Below are 21,046 nucleotides of genomic sequence, written 5' to 3'. Positions count from 1 at the left end.
GTTCATGGGCAACAGAGTTGGCATCACTTGGGAACCTGTTAGAAATGCACAACCCCAGGCTTCACCCCAGACCCCCTGAGTCGGAAACTGCCTTTAACTAAACCCCTTGGTGTTCAGGGTGCATGTTGATAGTTAAAAGTCTACTCACAGAGAAATCTTGGCTTTGGGTTGGGTGTGCTTTTGTTAGAATGCAGATAGGATTCAGAGATGCGTCCTTCTGAGTAGCATGCATCAGTCAAGATTATTACATGGCCTTCTGTTATATGCAACCAACCCTTGAGGCAGCAGCATGAAAAAAGAGAATTCAGTCTTTGAGGTTAACAACGAACCAAACAACAAACCTCAGCCTCCAAGCTTATCTCTGGCATTCACAGCACTCACCTTCCTCATTGTACCTCATAGGTATTAGCTCCACTATGAAGGCTAAGAGCACCCAACACTTGGAAGATTCAGCTAACATTTTCCTTTCCCTTCTGAATTGAGTTTCCAATCTATGAATGTTATCCAGTGATTTGGTTATTAATGTTTTCCTTTGCAATATTCTTTTCTTTTCCTGCTAGTTGTTTGCTTGTTTTATTACTTCTGAATAAAACACAGGGAAAGAAACAGTGGCTCTCAAGTAAGCCTGTATATTTACTCATGAGTTGCTTTGTTGAATGATTTTTGAGAAGGAGAAGATTAAAAAAGCTAAAATGACCATTTGGGATTTTTGGTGAAGTTCTGAGACCCGTCCTTAACACCATCATGTCAAGGATATCAAGAGGGGACTCATTCTAGAGAAAGAAATAGAAAATACCCATTAAAAATACCTAAAAATGACGAGAGAACAAACCACTTGTTAATACCATCATGAGAGCACTGTCACAGCTGGATGGATTTAATGACAGGTATTTGTATTGTAGTATTATAACATATTGTCTATATTTCTTCAAAGACTGGGATTTAAGGAGCAGTATTCCATATTGCTCATTTTCATTCCAGTTTCATTCTTTGGCAAATTCTGTAATGTGATATCCTGAATTTTGGCACAAACTCCTTCAAAGGTAAAGCCCACTTGGTTATCAACCACTTGGTCACCAAGTGGGATGTCATCTCTTGTGAAGAAAAAAAGTCAGTATGGAAGCAGAGGTTTAACAGGCTAAACTCAGAGGGAAAGTGGTCTGAATCAGATGTCCCAGTTTTGCTCAGGCCTGGCAAACCAGAGTATCCAGATCCTTCATATGGAGAAGAGTTTCTACAGTCCCTCTGCAAAGACCCTGGTGAGGGTGGGAGGGATGGAGGTCCCTGGAGAACAAGAATATAAATCCTTTGAGGTGGGGGAGAGGTTGACTTGCTGCAAGGAAACCTGTCTCCATCTTCGTCTCTGGGGAGTTTCTGACAGCTTCCCTCAAGAGCTTCTGTCCTACCATTCCAGATGGCCCTCCTCAAACTGTTTTCTTATTTAGGCTCTCCCGCTCAGTCTTCAAAGGAAATAGCTACATTCCAAAGAAAGAATTGAAGAGATGTATACATGTCTTCTTCCAGACCCACTTCAAAGCAACCTATAGATTTAATAAAATATAAACGACATGGTTCTTTACTCCCCTTCCCTAAAACTAACCTCACTATTTAATTCTGTAGGCCACATAATTTCATTAATATTCTATTCATATGCCAGGACATTGTGTTTAATCTATTTGAACTTCTAGACATTCAATGGGACGTTCAAAGAGAGGCAATGAGATGTCCCCTTACCCCATTTTCTGTTGCAAGCTTCTGTGAGAGCTAGCAGTGGGAATGCCAAATTATCATAAGAATGTCTGATTTAGTAGAATATCATCTTGACCAGAAATGAGGATCATAGACAGCAAGGGGGGAGATGGTCTTCATCCTTCATTGTATTTTAGACTGGTGGCCAACAACGAAAAAGGTAACCACTACCCCCGCCCTTCCAGTCCTGGTAGGGGAACAAGGTCTCCCAGGCCTACTCTGACCTGGCTTACATAGTCTGGAAATCCAAAAGGATGAGCATCTCTGGTGCAGGGCGCTCTTGATGATTTAGATGCAAGAACTCTGTGACACGGAAGCTTTTTGCTCACAAGAACACAGATCTTTCAGTACCTCCTGGGTTTCTTAATTTTTACAACCATCATCAAGGAAGAAAAAGTTCTTTTCTTTCTTGTCAAGCATTAATATACAAGCTGAATAATTAGTATGAGTTATCACTGCTCTTGTTTTAAGCCATGTAGCCACATTCGCAAATATCAAAGTACTCTGCAAGATGAAAACAACCTCAGACATGTAGGAGTGAAGTACTGCCAACATCTAGGAGAGAAAATAAAATGTCTTTCATTCTTTCATTCCATCTCTGGACCAAATTTCTTTGGAGAGGAACTTTCACTGGCATGGGGTAAAAATATGGAAAATCTGAGTATAGTCCATAACTGGCTTTAATTGGTGTTCTTTTTGACCTTCTGAGAAAAAAAGAAAAAAGAATCTAAACATTGAGAGGGTTTGGGGGACTAAGCTCTTCTCTTATCCCTGTAAGTGCTTCCAATCTGCAAAGGAAAGAGATGACTTAGAAAAAAAGAATGCTTCTCATGATCAATCTCATGGTAGAGAAGTGACTTTCCGTGGCTCAGACTGGTGCATTTCATCCCAGACTTATTTACAAAACATCTGCAGTAAGAAGGCAAGAGAAAGTTTAGAAAAATGAAGAATCCTCAGGAAGAAACAAAACAGGCATTCTTAGGAAGATCATTATCAAAGCAGAATTTTCCAATACAGGACATGTATTTCCATGTCAATTTCACCATGAAATCTTCAAGTAATAATAAACTCGCAGGAAGTGTCCCTTGCTGAATTACAATAAACAATTAACTGCTTCTAAAATAATCTTAAAATGAGGTGTCCTGGATACAAATTAGGTAAAATGCTTTAAATTTAAGTAAATATCTCACAGGAATGATAGATAGATAGATAGATAGATAGATAGATAGATAGATAGATAGATAGATAGATCTATACATATATCTATCTTACTTTTCAGTTTTTGGTTTTTCTACTTTTTTATGCAAACATACCATTGAAATATACCAACAGCGGGTCTGTCAACCATAACACAGTTGATATTTGGGGCCAGATAACTAATTCTTTGTGGTGAAGGTCTGTCCTATACACCATGAGATGATTATCAGCATCCCTAAACTCTGCCCACTGGACGCCTGCTGGGAGCATCCTCCTCCTGCCCAGCTGTGACAAGTGAAACTATCTGCAGATGTTGCCAAATGTCCCTGGGCTCAAAATCGACCTGGAACTGAGAACCACAGCATTGCTGCTTTCCTAAACTAACACCAAACATTCTGTGGCAAAATGTCATTCTGTGGGGCATTGTATAACAACTCTTGTGTTTTAATTATTTTATTGTTTGGCATCGTTGAGACCGAGTTGTGATCCATTTTTAAAAGAACACGTTTTAGTTTGGGTGGGTGGGTTCAGTCAGCTCCTTGAAAACATATCCCGATGGCTTCTGGTGCAATCTGCCATCAGATTTCGGACAGGTTATATAGCCCTGCAAATCTCTTGTCTCATTGATAAAAGAATGATACTACCAGGCTTCCTTACGAAGTAAGAGCAATTAACCCCCAAAAAATAGGCTACATATTCTGACTTTGTGAAGTAGCTGGGAAAAGCAAAATCATATAAAATAGTAAGACATCAATTATACGAGAGATTACATGATTAGTATTAACTGTTAAGCATTACTGGCATAATGTACGTTTGCTCTTCTGAAAGAGTTAAAGCATGCCCCTAAACCATTTCCAAGAATTAACTTCAAAATCTGCAAGAGAACAGTACAAAACTCATCTCAAGAAATACCTTTTGTTCAATGTATACATGGTTTGAAACTCGGTTTCCAAGAGAAAATTACCCTCTCTTTTCAAACTAACCTCGGTAAATAGACATTTATGCCATCCAATTGGAAGCGTGTTTCGGAAATGACTTTTCAGCAGAAGACGGAACACAGGATAGAAGTACCTGTGAGAGGATCCATTTTCGTGGGCTCACCTGTCTTCTGAGAAACAATGAAAACAAGTAATAAAGGTGAGGAGGGGGTAACCCAGAGAGAGTAGCCGCTTCGCAGCTGGCCTAAGTACTGGCCCTAATTCATTCCACCGGGCCTTGGCTGTAGCGGAGCCCAAACAGGGTGCTCTGTGATGTGTACTATGGGATACAGCAAGTAGGGCAGGAGTTGGGAACAGAACACCAACCTTACATCTTTGTGTTTATTAAGCCGTATCGCATGACGCTCACCTCCCTAAACGGTGTGCGTGGCGTGTCACGGGATACTGTGATGTGTAAAAGAAGGTAATAGAGGCAGATTCAGCCACTCACACCAACAAAGGCTTCTTTCTTCAGCCCTTTGAAAGGGTCTTTGGACACAGTTTCCTTGTGTAACAATCACTAAACCCTATTCTCTTGGAATTGTGATCCATCCTTGCTCCTGGCTACCCTTTGAGTAACTTCTCCCCTTTCACTTGTGGTCGGTGACCTATTTTACAGGACGTTCACCAAATGGTGCTCTAGTTACCTCTGAAATTAATTCTAACAAAAGCAAGGCCATCTTTGGGGAATCGAAGTGCACATGCCACATACCGGGCAGCTTTGTGCAGGGGTGTGCCCACTTATGAAAGGCTGGTAGTTATGTCTTTTTTCACATTCTGGATTGAACCTGTGCTTAAATAAATCTTTTCAAGTAAAACAAATGTGGGGAAGGAAAATAAAACTGTCTCAATCTGCAAGCTCTGATTGCTGGGTAGGATTTGATAGCCTCTTCAGAGTGAGGCCACTAGAGCCCAAAACTTGGGAAAGCAGGACATAAAAACGCAGAAAAATCTGTTCTGACTTTCACAAGAAAGGGAATCTTCACGAGGGCCAGACATTCTGTGTCCATGGACCTGTGTAAAGGACAAGATCATCTACTACTTCTAATGTCCTCATAAAATCTGACAGTTTCTACCTATTAATACCAACCAGCACTGTTTCTGAGGCAGAGAGTAAGGAGCATTTTTGTTGGTCAAATAAGCAGTTGTTCTGACATTGTTCAGAGTGACTTAGATTCCAAAGCCAAATCTGACAACCAAATAATTCTGCTGTTGGTTGGAAAAATAGTTAAATATATATAAATATATATATATATATATATTTATATATAGATTATATATATAATATAATATTATATATATATATAGAGAGAGAGAGAGAGCAGGAAGGCTTTTAGTTCATTTATATAACAGTGGTAATGTTAATAATAATAATTATTATCATCAAATAATAATCATGATGTACATAATAAGGGCAATAACATATCTATCTCGGGACACCTGGGTGGCTCAGTGGTTGAGTGCTTGCTTTTGGCTCAGGTCATGATCCTAGGGTCCTGGGATCGAGTCCCACATCAGGCTCCTTATTAAAGGGAGCCTGCTTCTCCCTCTGCCTATATTCCTGTCTCTTTCTCTGTGTCTCTCACAAATAAATAAATAAAATCTTTAAAAAAAAACTGTCTCTGTCACAATTTTAGTATTTTCTTCTGCACTGTAGGATAGATAGAGCTGGTTTAAGGACGGAACAATCTCTTGTTGGTTGCTATCTTGCCTGTGTTTGTCATGGATCAAAAGGGAGTCAGGTGAGAATGCACAGTGAGGCAAATCTATCATTTCTCCTGGATAAAACAACCCAAGAGTAGTTCTGTGGCTACGTGAGTAGTCCGTAAGATTTGTGCTCCTTCGAAATATCATCTCCAAGCAAGGGAATTTGCTGTTGAGACACCAATGAACTTTCTTCTTATTCCAATTGAATCCGTCACTGTGGGTGTATTGATTACAGTCTCTTTGCCTCAGCATGTCCTTCCTTTCCTTTTTGAAGTAATCCTCCTTGAAATTTGTTGTAAAAGATGGAATTCATCATGTTCCTTGCTTGGATCCGCTCATCTTGGAACTGAACTCTGCTTGAACACAGACGTCCCAGAGAGTCAGAATTTGAACTTCTGTTTCTAGGCTGGGAACTATATCAGTCAGACCCTGGGCTAAGAAATGATTTAGGGTTTGTGGAATCTTTGCTTTTTCTCTTTAAACTAATCTCAGAACCATACTCAACCGTAAGGTCATTGTCAACAGCTTGCTCCATTTGTCCTTCTGGAGAACCGTTCCTCCCGAGCTTGGCCAGCTACAACCTCTTCACTTTCATGTGCTGCCATGGAGCAGCCTTGGAGCTTGGTCTGGCCTTGCGTTTCAGCTGACTTTATAATTTAAATATAATTGCTGATGCACTTTCAGAAAACTTCAGGAAACTGTAAATGCTTATTTTAGTTTAGAACAGCAAGGGTATTTTCTGTTGGAAGAATGTTAGCGTGATTCCCAGAAAAATGCACATTCATCATCCTCTATAATCTAGGACTTGTTAGCAGGTTTAGTCTGGAGATAAAGTTTCATACAGTGTTTTGTCTATTTATTTTGGAGAGTCCAAAGTGCCTAAAGTGGGTTTGTGACATAATAGGTGAAAAAAGGAGCCAGAAGTCTGTTTTCTAGTCCCTAGTGTACTGCTGACTCATAAAGTAGCCATCCCTGTTCTTCCTTCATGCATTCCTTCACCACATGACTATCAGATATGAAAATATGCCCCCAGACATCACTGGGTGCTATAGGAAGCAAATTGTAGGCAATCACTGTCCACTATTGGGAGTCCATAGCATGGCTTCTGGAATCATCCTCACAGCCCAGTGTCATACCAAGACTGGCCACTGGTGAATGGATGGTGCCTCTTGCCCCGTACCACTCTACATCTTTCACCTGGCTGCGGTCAGGGTGGTCATGCTAAAGTGCACATCATGGTAGCTCTGTGTTTGCAGTATTAAGACCAAACTCCTAGGTATGGCATTCAAGGCTCCTCATTAATCTACACCTTCCCTTCAGGGCATTCTGTGTTTGGCCACCAAGAGTTCCTTCAATTGCCCTGATGTTCTCTTCTCTCACACCTTCAAGAATGTTCTTCCCTATTTCTTACCCTGATACATGGATCCATATACTTCAATATCAATAGAGCTATGTCTTCTTACTTCAATGAACCCCTTTAGTCCTACAGGAAGGAAGGTGGCCTTCTTTTCATAACTCCCTTTACCCCTAGTTTTTACCATTCTGCACTCATTAGTTTACTTGTCTCTGTTGCCACACCTACCTCCTAGAGATCGTGATCTCCTTAAAGCCAGGACTTGAATCCTATTGGTTTTTATACCCCTTCCCCATCCCATATCACTTAACAAATATGGGAGGGAAGAAGAAAGAGAGGGAGCATGAAGGAGGTGGCTCTGGATATCTCACAAATATCATATTTGGCTTTAACAGGTCCAAATGGGACATCTCATTTTTTCCCACCCCCGTGTCCCACATACCATCATGGTCTTTCCTTGGGCTCTTCCATGTCAAGCGCTTATCTGCTTAAGCCTTATAACTGTAGGTCTTCTTGAGCCTTCCTTTCTCCTTGCACACCCAGACCCTAGTCTAATCTGTCTTCCTGTCCCAGCCAGGTGCAGACCCCTCTCTCCACTCTCATGTTTTCTCTTCCTAAGCTATAGGGCATAAGAACTTCTGACTACTTGTATGCTTCTGACACCCACATATTCTTCTTCCACTCCCCTTCAGCTAGATTCTTCTCATCTGTTGTACTTAGCTTAGCCACTACTTCCTCAGAGATTTTTTTTCTTACTTCCCTCTCAAAGTACTTACCCTCCTTCTTGTTCCCATTCCCCTCATTAATTCTCTATGGCAGCCGATTTGGTCCCTTTGCACATAGTCTTTACCACCCTGTGGCTCATTAGTTTTTCCTCACCCTTGCACATCATCATTTGGATTCTTTAATGTATTTGTCTATTTGTACCTTATCTGTCCCTCTTTTCAGAATGTATGTCCCATGTGTCCTCAAGATCTCATTCATCACTGGAGGATGTTTTCAAGCTCTTCTTTCCTGCTACCTGCAAAATAATCTGCTTTCAAATGAGTCCACACAACCCTCATACAACAGTATCATTGAGAGTGGGTTTTCTTTACCTCTCTTTTTCTCACCTGATGAATAGTAGCCCCTAGGAGACATATTCGCTCACAGAGTTCACTTGCTTCGGGAGGGTAGAGCTCCAATAATGTGTGCAGCTTTCTACTAGCATTCATTTATAAAATCAGATAATTCAAAAACTGTAAAAAGCCTAGAGCCTAAAGAGTAAAAATGCCCCCATAACAGAAGAGCTCATTCATATGTAAAATCAAAACAAGTAACACTCTCTCAAAGTCCACCAGGTAGAAATGATGCAGACCTTATTAACAAAGTGTTAAATTATAAAAATTCAGTATGCAAAAGGAGGAAAGCTCAACTTCTAATGGGTCTTAAAGACTTTAATGGGGGGTCCTTCTATTTAAAATTCCATAGTTCACACTAGTGTAAGCAATGGTGCCTATTTGAAACTTTTCCAATTGGCTTTACCTTTTATTCTAACTCATGAGAAAACATTAGTGTTAAAATTATCAAAAAATATATTATTGTTGATTTGAAACCATATCTCAAATGGGTGTGGGGACTAAAGACAGAGTATTTTTATTTATCAAGATTTCTTGTGTTTAGCCAGGGAAGGGTTCTGGGCTTTCAGACTGTGAGGTTTTGCTACATGTGGGTCCTGTGTAAATAGATCTGGTTGTACTTCATTTCCAGCTGCTGGTGCTTAACAAAACTAAGATGCTCTTGAGAACACCAGATGGTCCAATCATGGAAGTGTAAAGAGGGGATCTCCTTTGGGGTTTTTAGTGCCCATTAAAAGTTTACCTATCCCCCTTTTGTATGCTAAATTTCCATCATCACAATACATTCAAAATAGGATCTGAATTGTTTCTCATTGGCATATTTCAGGAGAGGGTAACAAGTCTTAACTTTTTATTTATTAACTGATATGTGTTCTGGGGCATTTTTCTCTTTGGAAACAGCGGCTTTTGACAGTCTTTGGATTCTCCCATTTAAAGAAAAAAAAGAATGTTTTTAAAAGCATTTTAGATCTCATGATTTTATGATGAATTCATGAGACAACAATTCAGATTGAATATTAGAAAAATATTCCAGCTGGGAAATAACACCTCAAGGGAAGAGGGAGAAGTCTCACTGCTTGAGTCAGACTGGTTTGGATGAAATTTGGGTGGGGGAAGGAACAGGGAGACCAAGCCAAAGGGAACTGGCTCTGCATAACCCCAAATGGTCTTTCCATCTCTAATATCTGAGCTTTTGACTCTTGTGGGACTTTTCAACCCATAAAATGTGCCCTTTTTTTTGTCCCTGGTAATGGCCTAATGAAATAAATACTCATAAATATATACAGAGTTCCTAAAGATAAGATCTGAATATCAGCCTCCTCTCTCTCTCTCTCTCTCTCCCTCCCTCCCTCCCTCTTTTCTTACCTGGCAGTGGATATTTTACCATCATGTGATCTCTTTAAGGTCCCCCCCCCCAATTCTAACTGAAAATCAGAACTCTTAACAATTTGATTCTTTTAAAAATATTTTCAAGATTTATTTTATTTATTTGAGAGACAAGGAGAAAAAGCATGCAAACACACACGTGTAAGTAGAGGGAGGCACAGAGGGAGAGAATCCCAAGCTGACTCCCTGCTGTAGTGGAGGCTTATACAAGGCTCAATCCCACAACCTGTGAGATTGTGACCTGAGCCACCCAGGTGCTCCAACATTTGATTCCTTTAAATGTTCTGATGCCTAAGAAACTGGAGCTAGGTCATTAGGAAAAAGGAAGAATTCCATATTGGGGTTGTCAGAAAGGCTTTGCTTAAAGAAGCAGGTCTGAAAAAGGGAAACGTGTAACCCTGAGAAACAAAGGGTGTGGACATTCTGGACAATGCCAGTCAGCTTGAGGAAAAGGGAAGGCAGCTTGAGAATTTTCTATGGCATTACTTATTACCCTGGATTTAAATTCTCTTTTCTGGTGTCCACCACTAGGCTCTATGTGAATAGTGGATATTGCTATTAACTCTTGCTTTTTCTAGTGCCTGATGCATTTCTTTCCATAGCATGACATACATCTTTGGGCATGTTGGCCATGCCCATTGTGTGAATGAATGTCCTTCAGAGCTCTTCCACCTCCAGAATCTCTCCAAGCTTCTGCTCTCCGCTCTCCCTCCCACTTCCGTCTCTATAGGACAAATCCTTTTTCATTATGATCCCCTTTTTTCCAATTTCTGCTCTCCTGGGCTGTCTTCCTGTGCTTCTTGCTTCACCCCATGCAATGTCAGAATGCACAAGATTCCCCTTTCTGGCACTTGAGTTTTTTGCATCATTGTCATTTATCACACTCCTATAGCTATTCTTACCTGGAGTTTACCAACCAATGTGTTTCCACATACTGGCCCTCAAGCTGCTGAGTCATCCTGGCTGTAATATTGGCTTTACTAATATATCTATCAGCATAGCGTTCAGTTACTTCTTGCTCACAGTTACATAGTAAAGAGTCCGAAAATATAACCCCATGCCTTAAATAGTTCCCCTTACTCTCAGAAGGAGACCTCACCACCGATGTATTGAAGATGGTGACTGCCTAGTTTAGACACTATCATCCTACCATTTCCTCTTCACTGGTCCTCTTATTCCAGCAAATCCACTACTACAAGGCACTCCAAGAAATCTGCACCCCGTAATCAAATAAGTTTAGAAATGATGACATGCCATGTCCATATTTGGGATATTATACAAGACAAATCTAGCCAATTAAAAATGATAAAGAACCTTGTTCCACATAGTTTAAATTAGAATTCACTAAATGTTTTTGAACGTGGAACTCTATTTTTTCCCTTTGAATAACACCTATTAATACAACAAAACTCTTGAGATATGGAACACACTTCAGAATACTGCCTTAGCACATAACATATCTGAGTCTGTATTATTAAATAAATTAATTAAACAAGTTAAGCCCTTTATAATGTTGATAAACCTTAAAATTTTGTCTTTTTATCTCTCCTTCCTTTGACCACAATGCTTATTGAGATAGGTCTTGGTCTCTAACCCCCATTCATATAATTCTCTTCACTTTATGTAGTTATCACTTGCCTGTAGACATCCCATTGGTAGCTCTCAAACTCTGTCCTAAGTAATAATGATCTATTTCTGACTGTGTGCTTGAAATCTCCACTGGGTGACCTTTTGCAGCATCAAGGTAAATATGTTTATTACCCAGCTCATCATTGTGACCAACTCCCACTCTGAACCTGATCTCAGTTGGCAGTGCCAGGGTCTTCTCTGTCCCAACATTGATCATCTGAATGGAATAGGGAAAAGTAGAAATGAGTGTTTTCTTTCAAATCAGATATACCTGGAGTTCAATTCAGGCTGTGATTTACTAATCATTTCAGCTTTAAGATCTTCATCTATAGAATAATGGCAAGAATAAATAACACCTACAGAGTTCTCATGAGTGTTTCATGAATGCAATGTCTTATAAAGGGAAAACCTTTTGAAATGTCTTATAGATCCATTTTTTTTCTTTGTATTCCTCTTCCATTCCTGATTTAGACTCTGATAATGACTTCATAGTCCCAATATTTGTTTGTAGGACTTTAATATCTCTCTTCCCTCCATATTTATATGCACAGTTTTAGTTTTAGTGCTTATATATAAAATATACATATGGAATTATGCACAATCATATTGTTGTACTGTAACAATAATATCCTTAGAGGAAAAGAAGAAGACATTTCTATGATATATAGTCTTTCTATCATATAGTGAGAAAGTTATTGATAATTTAACAGGGCATTTCGAGTCATAATTTGACTTAAACTAAACTAAATATTTGGAAAAATGGGGTTCTTTAGAATAGAGTTTTGCTAAGTGCATTTCCTATTGTCTCCTGGGAACTGAAAAGGCTGAGAAATGTACTTTAAGACAAGAGTACATCATCCTGTCAATACTACTGATTGTTTTACCAATTCAACATTTAGATACATGGCCAACACCCAAAACAGGAGAGAGACAAAAATGACAGTGGCTGAGAGATATAAAATTTCTTCTAACTTCACAACTTGGCACTTTAAAAGTATTTATAATTTACAAGAATAAACAATGAGGTAATGGTCCATAGGGTTCCCTGTGGCCAATTTGGACTTAAAACAGTGGTGGGTCATTCTCAAATATCTAAAGTTCAGATTCAGTTTGGATCATGACCAAGGCATTCAAAAGAATAGACGGAGTTTTTCAAACCACTGGAGATTGGAAATGTGAGCTGGAAATCTCATGGCATTCTTGATTCCTCTGATTTAGGCATAAATGAGAAAATAAGTTTAAGTTAAACATTTTACATTCCTAAAAAATAAAAGGATGGGTGTCCAAATATGGACTTTATAGTACTCATTAAGCATGCCCCCTTTCCAAATTTCATCATCATTTTTATAAAATAATCTTCATGATCTGTGTTAATTTAATGTTAATGGATCCATTTTTTTGGATAGTAAACAATAGGAGAAATCACGCAGTTACCAAATAGTCTTTCAATAGAATGATTCAGCTGATCCCTCAATTTTAGAAGTCACTTGAAATGCATCTCCACCATCTTATTTTTGTCTTTCTGCTCTTAAAAACAAAAGCATACTTTTCTCAGTTCTATATAGTTATTTAAAGTGCTGTGCCCTATTGGGAGGGAAATCACACCTCATTTGGTTTAGGTACATTAAGGTTGGGTCTACACAACTGGAGATGAAATGGAGCAAGACTGAAAAATATAGTTAGCCTGATTTTCTGGAAAATGTGGATGTGGTGTCATTGGGGCAATAGTAGGGATGGTACCTCCAGGTCTAGCCTATTTATCTTGATGGTGAAAATGAGCCGTGGCAAGTCAAATCAACTGAAATCTTTTGGGTTTGACATTGATTAGCTGAAATGGTTAAAATGTGCAATATAACACTTTCCATCATGTAAATCACAAACAGAAAATTCCAGTGGTTCTCAAGGACAGAAAGACTAATCAGCTTCAAAAGGTATATTAAGATCATCTCATCTAGGCCTCCACTTGTCCTAAGTTTAAAAAAATGTGCCCTAACCTTGGAGCTCATTACTCTTTCTATGTCATTATGGTTTTATTTAATCGAAAGCAGCTCAGGAAGGAGCTATGACATACTTATCACTGCAACCTATCAACAGGCAGAATGGTTTCTCAATAGCTACCCCTTTTTGTCTAAGTGCAACTGTTCCTTGCACATAGTAGGTAAACATAAGTAAATTGGTATTGAATTTGATGTATTTCTTTTGGGCAACATAATTCAGGTTTAAAAAAAAAAAAACTGATGAGGAAGGAAAATGCCACAGTGAAATCACATACTTTAACTGTTTTTGTGATTGTTTCTTTCCACCCTAGCCCATCCCCAATTCAAATACTTGTACACAGGAGTTAAGGGAAGATGGGAAGTCTTCACTGAGTAAAGGGAAGGGTTTATTTCCCCATTGAAATACACAGACTTTGGGTCAAGTTCTGAATCCACCCTGCCTTCATCGCCATATGGAGTGTCTTATGTACACAGACATTCAATAAACCCTGCAAGCATTCCCATGAGGCACGTGATTCTCAGGGCACAGGGAGGGAGTAGACACACCATGTTGCCCAGATGCCAGGTTAGATATTGGGCACATTCATATTGCAAAATGTGTATGATTCCTCATATTCTTTTACCATAATCCCACTGTCTTGGGATGTCTCTAGTGGAACCCAGGAGTCTGTATGTAGTAGGCTGTAGTAGGCATGAGGCAGAGAAACAAATATGATGAGAAGACAAATTCTCTCCTCTAGTCATTCACAAGTGGGAGAGTGGCATGCGTATGATTCACTCAGGAGTCTGCCTAGTATAGAGGTACAAACGAAGCATTCTGGTCATAGGATATATTTGAAATCTGGCCACAGGAGTTAGTGAAAACTCCCCATGTTTTTTGGGGAGGGACACTTGGGACAAGAGATGTGACAACATTTTAAAAATTGCATCATCAATATAAACATGTAGATATGTTTGTCTATGACTATCCATGCATATGTGTGACTATATGTGTGTATGATCTTGTCAATGTCGTGTATTTTGCACACGGTCGAGGGTGTTTCAAGTTGTCATTGTCAGAAGACTTAAAAAAATAAGCTCTAAGTTTTTTGACACATGAGATCAACTTTATATTCTGAAACTAATAGGGAACTGCATTAGCACTTTTTGGATAAGCATAATTATGTTTTCCTCAAACTTTCAGTACTATTTCACTTGGGTGTATGTGTGTGTGTGTGTGTGTGTGTGTGTGTGGCTTCTTTTTTTTTTTTTTTTTAAATCCTCATTGCTATTGTTTGTTTATTTGTTTGCTTTACTCCAACATAGTATGTGGGCAAAACCTTTAGTTAAGACCAATCAATACAACATAGGTCAATATTCACTATTATAAAGTTCAAATTATTTCTGTTTCATACCTTATTGATAAGCTTAAAAAAAACACTACTTACTCTTTGAAAACTCCTCAATTAGCAATTCTGGAGAGATTTTGTTTTGTTTTCTTTTCTTTTCTTTTCTTTTCTCTTCTTTGCTCCCTCCCACCAGATGCCCACAGGCATAATCCTTGTTCACCCCCAGTGGAAGCTGTGAACCACACCACAACCACAATGCAATTTGCAACAGCACTAACAAAACCATAAGCACAGAGGTATTTGGACTTCTGAAGTCACTGCTTCATATTCTCCTTACCCTTGGAATCTTCATTTTATCATTTTTTGTGGCCATGACAAGTTGCTAACTACTAATGGAAAACAGGAGAGCTCCAGAAAGCAGGCCCCTGAGCTGCCCTGCTGGAAGTTTCTTTCCCACCGGAGAAAGCTCTCTCGGTGCCTCCTTCTGAGCTCTAGTTTGGACTCCAAGGCTCTCCACAGCCAGACTTTTTACTATAAGCAGTACACATTGATATGAAGTCTTATCAAGTGCTTTCCTTTGATGGGGTACAGAAATGGTGTGTTTCCCGGCTGAGCATGCTATAATATCTGCAGGGAATTTTCACAAGTTCTTTAGGCAAGACCTTCCCCCATAAATCTAGCAATCAGCCTCGGAAGACCATTGGCTTTTCAAGGTGTTCTTTAGCTGAAGCCCACTGCAAACATGCTCAGTTATTTCCTTTCACACCTGATTTCTTTCCAGAGTCCATGAACTTGGCACCTGGTGAAGCCATACTTGAAAAATAATTTAATGTTACCATTCAGTCGGTTGTCAGTTACAAGGCCTGAAATTCTTCTGGGGGCATCTCAGGATGCCTTGCTTTTATTCATTATTAAGAAGCATTTGGGTGGTCCAAATACTGAGTTTTGAGAAAAAGTGTGGCTGGGAGCTCAATCCTGCCTTTGCCATCGAAGACTTTGGGAGAGTTCTTTAACCTAGGCTTTCAATTTGTCCTATAAAAATAGTAGTATATACTAGAACAAGTATAGATAGAGAATAGTTGCAGGAACTAATTTTTTTCTAGAAAGGATGTGGAAAGAACCCAGCACATAGTAGGTCTTTCAAAAATAAAATTTAAAACCCCCACAAATCTATTGAATATAGTTCTTTTTTTTTAAAGATTTTATTTATTTATTCATAAGAGACATACGGAGAGAGGCAGAGACATAGGCAGAGGGAGAAGCAGCTCCCCAAGGGAGCCGGATACAGGACTTGATCCCAGGACCCTGGGATCACAACCTGAGCCAAAGTACAAATGTTCAACCACTGAACCAGCCAGGTGCCCCTTGAATACAGTTCTTAAGGACTTTTCTTTTTTAAATACGAAAACCTCTTTAAATGGAGTAAAACTGCTTTTGTTCTCTCAGGAAAAGGTTTTTGGAAATTTCTCTCAAGGATGAGGAGCTTCTTCCCTTTCTCCATTACTGTAAAGTCTGAAGTGGCAGAAAGCTTTGCATGGAAAAAAGTGGGACCGAGTTCCCAGATAACAATGGTTTCTACCAAGTAGACCTGGAAAAAGAGGGTACAGTTGACTTAAAGGTGATGCTTATTTAAAATAATTAACCACTCCGTTTGAAAGCTGGACATCATGGTCGGTTTTTATTTGTTTTACTTCACACACCACTCCCTCATTTCCAGCAATTTTTCAGTACACTAAAAATAGTCTAACCCTAAACCTAACTGGGCTGGCCTCTGATTTTTTTTCATTATACTCCCCAGTCTTCTCACTGCTCTAAATCTCTGACTATCGTGCCAGAATGTTATGGAGAATGTGTTTTGTTTATTTGAACTAAGCCAATGACCTTTTCAAACATTCTCATCATGAGCTGCCTATTACATAAAGTACCTTCTGTGCATAATGAACAAATAGGATCACATTCCAGGGCCTTATGGGATAGAACTAATTTCCCCTTAGATCGTCAACTTTTTAAAGAGATGTTCTGCAGAACAGGCAATGTTAAACATGATATTATGGAGACACATCATGACAAAATAGCATTTTGTCACAATGGTGATGTGTGAACTTCAGAAGATTTGGATTCCGGATTTGGACTCACTGCCAAGAATGTGGATTCTTTTTAAAGTGTCCAGATGTCTTATGTCTGTAGAACTGGGCTTTTAGAAATTGTTTATTTGTTGGTTTATATCAGGACAAGAAAGAGTACATTGCCTTCTTGAATCTAATTCAAGTCACTTCAAGAGCCTGAGAAACATACCATACCTTCAGACACTTATTTTTATGTGTTCTGTGGTAAACCTTTATTGACTGGGTCAAAGCTAGGCTTATGAAAAAAAAGTAAACAAAAACAAAAACAAGCTCTTTATTTTAAGCAAAGTCAAAATGTTAAATATAATTTCATAAAAACATAGGGAATGAGATGGAAGACCAGGGGAGTTATTAGAAGTTAACTTTTTATAACCTCGACGTTTCTCTGCAAGCACCAAGCAAGCAGGGCTCTTGTGACTTTTCTCCATTGTATGACTCAATGGATTCTGGGCTGGACCTGCCTCAGTCACCTGTAACAACAGCCACTATATGCACATTCCAGTGATTAATGTCAGTGATGGCAATGGGATGACCGAGATGCAAATACATCATGATTCGCTTTTTTCTCTCCTTTCTCTAAAACATCAAGAACACCAAGGATTTGAATTCTATCAGAAAGTCATAAATCACTTTTTTCATCTACCTTATTTCTTGGGAAATTTCACTAGCTCCAGGTGAAAAACAGAGGACCCAACTGTCCATTTATAAATTCATGTCCTTTAAGAGCAGGAATTTTTACTGTTTTGTTCACTGCTGTGTCCACAGTGCCTGGAATCATACAGGGCATGTGCTGGTTGTTGCTTACATATTTATTACAGGAATGAATGGACTGTTCAGACCAATATCACTGATTGCCTCCATTTTGAGCATAAAAATCAGGTGTATGTCATCCTACTCACGGAGTCGACTGTAGATGAGAATTAGGCTTTCCTACAGTGCTGAGTTCATTGTTCATGGAAATGATTTGATCACAAGAAAAACCTTATACTCAGTGGCAGGATTGAGGATGTATCTTTGTGACATGATCCTTGGGTGACACCATGGATGGTACTCACCTTCTCTCATATTGGATTTGTTCATATGTTCCTCGTGAGCACTTTTCAAACATTGTAAGCAACTATAATTTTCATAATTTCAGTTAGCAGGTCCCTAGTCCTGTTCTTCATTTTTGCAAGAGAGTCATCAAGAATAAGAAATCATGGAAACCTTAATGAACTCATGGTCATTTCATATGCACCTGCATAAAACAAAATAATAGCAGGCCGTAGGTTACCTTAATGGTAAAATATTTACACCCAGGACAACAACACTGGTGGTGTGGCTGCTCATGACCATCTCTTGAGAACTCAAAACATCGGGGAGGAGTCCTTTAATATCACACTGTCCTGAGGTCTGACATCAAATTGCATCCGGTTTGTTTGTTCACTTTTCAGCCAGTGATGCTCTTGAAAATATGCAATCTCCCAGGGAAGGAATAATTTAGAAACTTATAAATTTATAGTTAGGTAATTGACAAGCCTAACAAAGATCCAAAGAGACCTTAAAAATCACCCGGCTAATCTTTCTGCTTTGTGATTATTTCTACCAAGAGAGAGGGGGAAAATATCTGGCAACTACCTTGTACCGGCTAGCATTATATAAGCAGTGAGAACCTTCTGGGGAGAAATGAAAGAGATATCTATGGAGTATCTGTATGATGCCTCACCAAATGTCGCCATATTGAATCCTCTCAACAACACTGTGTGATGTTGTGCCCCTCCCTTTACTTTTATATATGAGGCACCACTTTGCAGAAGATTAAGTGAGATAATGCATCTAAAGGTGTTACCTAAACTGCAACGTGCCATGCCAGTATTAGATACCATCATAACACATGGATTCATAAGAATTTAGGGTTCATACAGGCCTGCAGTCTCGGGGAGCTGGTAGCTAAAGGCCTTCCCCCCTGCTGTGTGGCACATCACATCAGCGACAAAGGGCATTGGGGTAGGAAGGGGGTGGTAAAGAACTAATTAGTGCAAAATTTGTTAGTTCTTGGGGGATTTCACTTTTCACTTCCATTCCTCTGGCTCACTAATGAATAATAAGCCTTTTACTGGCTTCCCAGCTTTTCAGGACCTAGAAGTCAGGGTGCCAACAGACTCTCACTGAATCTGGTAGCAGGAAAGAAAAAAGCTGGTCCCTCCCCAAGGGGTGTTGTAATTGGCAAAGAAAATATGAGGATCCTGGCATAGGAAGCAGTTTCTGGAGCTTAAAGCCAACTAAGGCTTTTCCTAAACTCCAATTCTGGGTGCAGTAACGAGCATTATCCACAGCAGAACCTGTCAGCAGCTTCTCAGGGACTAGAAGCAGACAAATACCATAGCAGAACGGGGGCAGGATGGATTGCAATGCTTCTTCATGAATACTTAAGGCTCTGGTGAGCACAGAAAGAGCCAGGTTTGGACAAATCAGAGAGGTGGTTAGGCAAGTGCTAGTTGGGACTTAAAGAAGGGGTCCTTTAGCCTTGAAGGCCTACAAACTTGTATTCTTGCCTTAATTACATAGTATAGTTCCTTAGAGAAGGGTGTGTGTATGTAGACGAGACTGTGACATCATCTATCAGCTAGCTGGAGAAGAAAGTGCTGGTCTTAGAAGCATGGAAACCTGAGTTTGGGTGGTGGTGAAAGTAGATGATCCTCTTGGGTTTCACATTGCTCGGCAGATGACATTCGGCTGTGATGAAGATATAGGGTATGCTCTCAACTTTGTGGGACTATACATAATCCCTGAACCTCTCCAAATCAAACGTCCATATCCACTTGAGCCCCAGACCAATTGAACCAGCCTTTATGAGGACTTGGGAATCTATGTGTTTTTGTTTTTTGAAGTCTCTCAAGTGATTCCCATTGTAGGCAAGCTTGAGAACCATTGATTTCAAAATTCTAGGATGGAACTTTGCATGGTGATGTTATTCCGTACAAATCACTCTTCTGTTGTTACTCACCTGTTATCCAAGATGAAACCTGCCTGTGTGTCAAAGGGCAATTATTAGGAAGGAACTATTCTGGCAAGTGGAGTGATACTATCTGGGTGGGTCTTATAAGGCATTCATTTGCTACCTAAGATTCAAGGTCTGTTCCACTTCAGGAATGAGGAGGTAAAAGGTGAGGAACCCACCATGGTGTGTTTCATGGGGCACATACTGTGAGTCTTATTTCTTTGATTATATAGAGGAGCCTCAAGGAAAGGCTTCTCCATACTCCTTGATAATCCCTACCTCTTGGATTTAGGCTGCTGTCTCTTTGAAATTAGCCAGTTTGCCAATCTCTCTCACTGACTGCTACAGATGACTACTGAGGTTGTCTACAGTTTATTGATGCTTCTTGTTTGGGTTCACAGATTATAACATTTTTCTATGGATCTGGCATTACTGAGATTATACTAGAAGGTTGGAGACAAAATTTGCATAGCTTTGGTGGATAGAATGACTAGTTTTTGAAGTAGAGACTGGATAGTTACAAAGGGGTCAAGGATCTGGAGATATTAGAAGGTAATTAGGACAAGAGATACGTGAAAAGAAGCCTACTGATGATTTCTGCTGCTTTTCACCTTCTTTATGCTCTGTGATAGGATCTCTCCCCACTTCCAAGAGTTAGGAGAGAGATCACCAGAGCAGAATTGGCCAGAACTTGGGCTGATCTAGAAGGAGGTTGATCTTTCAAAAAATTCAGTCTCTAGAGAGATCCAAGAGTAGTTGAATGGTGGCTATGGAAGCAGGATGGCAAAGCAGGGCTTGAGGGATGTCTAAAAACAGGTGTGGAGACAAAAAGCATCTAGGAAGTATCCCCGAACTCATGGAATGCTAGTCTTCAGCACTAGAACTATGGGAAAGCATACTAGAATCTAGGAGAACTTGTTCTAGGTTCCTTGGAACACAGGTACCATCTAGGAAAACAAAGCAACAAGTTGTATATGCACAAGAGGAAGTATATGAAGTTGGGCTAAGAGTTAAAGTCTTGTCCTGGGAATAAGCCTGGATCTGCCCCCCAAGAAATGGTGAACAGATTTTGTCCAGAGGCCAAGGGGACTTTGTGCTTGGCCGATGAACTTCTGGTCTGTGGCTCCCTGAATTCCCCCTTGGCCCAGGGGCAGGATGATTTCCAGAGTCATTTCAGGGCTGGACCTGTAGGTTGAGGTTAAGTGGTTCCAGCTTCTGAGGTTGGAAAAATGGAGAGGCAAAAGCCAAAGGGATCTTCACCATTAAGTCTTTTTTTTTTTTTTTAAACTCAATTTTACTTTCCTTCCCCAACAACAGTTTCATTACGTGGACATACTCTAAGAGTATGTTCACAGAAGAATATTAGATAAATGATTCCAAGTCAAACATAGTTAGAGGTGACAGCATTGTGTAAAGAGCAATATGATTTACTGCCGAAAACAGTCAAATGTATTTGATGTTCTTTTATGCTCTAGAATATCTGGTATTATATGAGACC

General features: G+C 39.6%; 1 long non-coding RNA gene across 1 annotated transcript in view; it reads left to right on the top strand.

Annotated features, from left to right (window-relative positions):
* Positions 1 to 19,555: 19,555 nt before the first annotated feature.
* LOC140617245 (uncharacterized) overlaps positions 19,556 to 21,046 on the top strand; it is a 16,805-nt gene continuing 15,314 nt past the window's right edge. Inside the window, exon 1 of the long non-coding RNA XR_012017468.1 lies at positions 19,556 to 19,714. This is a non-coding gene — a long non-coding RNA (uncharacterized lncRNA). The remainder of the gene's footprint in view (positions 19,715 to 21,046) is intronic.

This window comes from Canis lupus, chromosome 2, assembly GCF_048164855.1.
Source record: "Canis lupus baileyi chromosome 2, mCanLup2.hap1, whole genome shotgun sequence".
In the NCBI taxonomy this organism is placed as follows: Eukaryota; Metazoa; Chordata; class Mammalia; order Carnivora; family Canidae; genus Canis; species Canis lupus.
This window is presented reverse-complemented; position numbering and strand designations above follow the sequence as displayed.